Raw genomic sequence first — 2,706 nt, 5'->3', positions numbered from 1 at the left:
CCATCTCTACTAAAAATATAAAAATTAGCCAGGCATGGTGGCACACACCTGTATTCCCAGCTACTAGGGAGGCTGAGGCAGGAGAATCACTAGAACCTGGGAGATGGAGGTTGCACCGAACCGAGATTGTGCCACTGCACTCCAGCCAGGGGGCCAGAGCGAGACTCCGTCTCAAAAAAAAACCACGGGCTGGGTGCAGTGGCTCAGTCCTGTAATCCCAGCACTTTAGGAGGCCGAAGCAGGCAGATCATGAGGTCAGAAGTTCGAGACTGGCCTGACCAACATGATGAAACCCCGTCTCTACTAAAAATACAAAAATTAGCCAGGCGTGGTGGTACGCACCTGTAATCCCAGCTACTCAGGAGGCTGAGACAGGAGAAGCACTTGAACTCGGGAGGCAGAGTTTGCAGTGAGCCGAGATCGTGCCATTGCAGTCCAGCCTGGGCGACAGAGCGAGACTCCATCTGAAAACAGAACGAGACTCCATCTGAAAACAAACAAACATAAATTAGCCGGCGTGTTCACTCAAACTCAGGAGATGGAGGCTGCGGTGAGCCAAGATTGTGCCACTGCCCTCCAGCCTGGGCGACAGAGCGAGACTCTGTCTCAAAACAAACAAACAGAAATTAGCTGGCCTGTTCGCTTAAACCCAGGGGGCGGAGGCTACAGTGAGCCAATATTGTGCTGCTGCCTTCCAGCCTGGGTGACAGAGCGAGACTCTGTCTCAAAAAAAAATAAATACTGTTCGGGTGTGGTTACTCATGCCTGTAATCCCAGCACTTTGGGAGGCCGAGGTGGGTGATCACCTGAGGTCAAGAGTTCAAGACCAGCCTGGCCAACATGGTGAAAGTCCATCTCTACGAAAAATACAAAAATTAGCTGGGCATAGTTGTGGGCGCCTGTAATCCCAACTACTTGCGGGGCTGAGGCAGGAGAATCGCTTGAACCCGGGAGGTGGAGGTTGCAGAGAGCTGAGACTGCGCCACTGCACTCCAGCCTGGCGACAGAGGGAGACTCCATCTCAATAAATAAATAAATAAATAAAAATATATTAATAAACAAAATAGAAGAAAAGCACAGATGATGTGGGCCGGGCGCGGTGGCTCAAGCCTGTAATCCTAGCACTTTGGGAGGCCGAGACGGGCGGATCACGAGGTCAGGAGATCGAGACCATCCTGGCTAACACGGTGAAACCCCGTCTCTACTAAAAAATACAAAAAACTAGCCGGGCGCGGTGGCGGGCGCCTGTAGTCCCAGCTACTCAGGAGGCTCAGGCAGGAGAATGGCGTGAACCCGGGAGGCAGACTTGCAGTGAGCTGAGATCCGGCCACTGCACTCCAGCCTGGGCGGCAGAGCGAGACTCTGTCTCAAAAAAAAAGAGAAAGAACAGATGATGTGATAGTATATTTAACCCTACAGAGCCAGAATATTCCCATTTCACCTTGGAATCAATATGAAAAATTTAGGGTTTTTTCTTTTTTTGTTTTTGAGACAGAGTCTCGCTCTGTTGCCCAGGCTGGAGTGCAGTGGCATGATCTCGGCTCACCGTAACCTCCACCTCCCGGGTTCAAGTGATTCTCCTGCCTCAGCCTCCCAAGTACCTGGGATTACAGGCATGTGCCACCACCCCCGGCTAATTTTTGTATTTTTAGTAGAGACAGGGTTTCACCATGTTGGCCAGGCTGGTCTCGAACTCCTGACTTCAAGTGATCCGACCACCTTGGCCTCCCAAAGTGCTGGGATGACAGGCAAGTGCAACCTCGCCCAGTGGTTTTGTTTTGTTTTGTTTTTTTGGATGCAAATTCTTGGGAATTTTGTCTGCCAGGGACTGCCTGACCGGCCGGCACAAAACTCAGTCATTTCTGTCTCCCCACAGATGTCATTCAGCCCACTGGATCTTAGCAGGAACAATTTTGTCCCCCCACCCAGGGGAGGCTTGGCAACTCCAAGATATCTGTGGTTGTCAAGACGGAGGGTGCCCCTGCCATGGAGTGGGTGGAGGCCAGAGATGTCACCCAGCACCCTGCAGTGCCCAGGGCGGCCCCACCCCCAGAGAACCATCCAGCCCAGATGTCCACAATGTGGGGTGGAGGCGGGGGTCTCAGGCAGCCCTCCCTGGAGCAGTTTCCTGTGTGCAGAGCCTGGGACACAGGGTGGATGGGGTGCAGGCAGGGGACAGCTCCACCTGGGGTGGGGACATGATGGGGCAGCACAGAAAGAACCTTCTAGAAGGTGGGCGGTCTGGGGCCACGTGGCCATGGGTGGAGGTGTGTCACCCGCAGGAAGCCTCAGGTCCCGCAGGCGGAACTCAGCCTCCTGGGGGCCCTGGGCTCCAGGGCAGGTTAAGGAGAGTTCAGAGGAAGTTGTCACAGCCTTTCCCAGAAAGCAGGGGTCTGGCGAGGAGTGGGAGGGAGGGAGGGAGGAAGGAGAAGGGGCCCGGCTCAAAACGAAACCAGCAGCGGCCGGCAGCCCCACCCCTCCCTCCACTCCCCTTCCTGGCCTGTGAGCTGACCAGGTGTGCGGGCCCCGGGGCCTCCAGGCCACACCTGGAGCAACAGGCCAGGTGGGTTGAGGGTGGTGCAGGAGTTACCTGTTCCCCAGTCCCTGGCGGGTGGGCAGGAGAGCCCTGGGCCCAGTGGCGACCTGGAGCTGGAGGCCCAGTCTCAGGTTTCTGCTGGGCTTCCCAGGGGAGGGATGGAGGTCTGC

This window comes from Macaca fascicularis, chromosome 19, assembly GCF_037993035.2.
Source record: "Macaca fascicularis isolate 582-1 chromosome 19, T2T-MFA8v1.1".
NCBI lineage: Eukaryota > Metazoa > Chordata > Mammalia > Primates > Cercopithecidae > Macaca > Macaca fascicularis.
The sequence above is the reverse complement of the archived record's forward strand: the minus strand, read 5'-3'. Positions refer to the sequence as shown.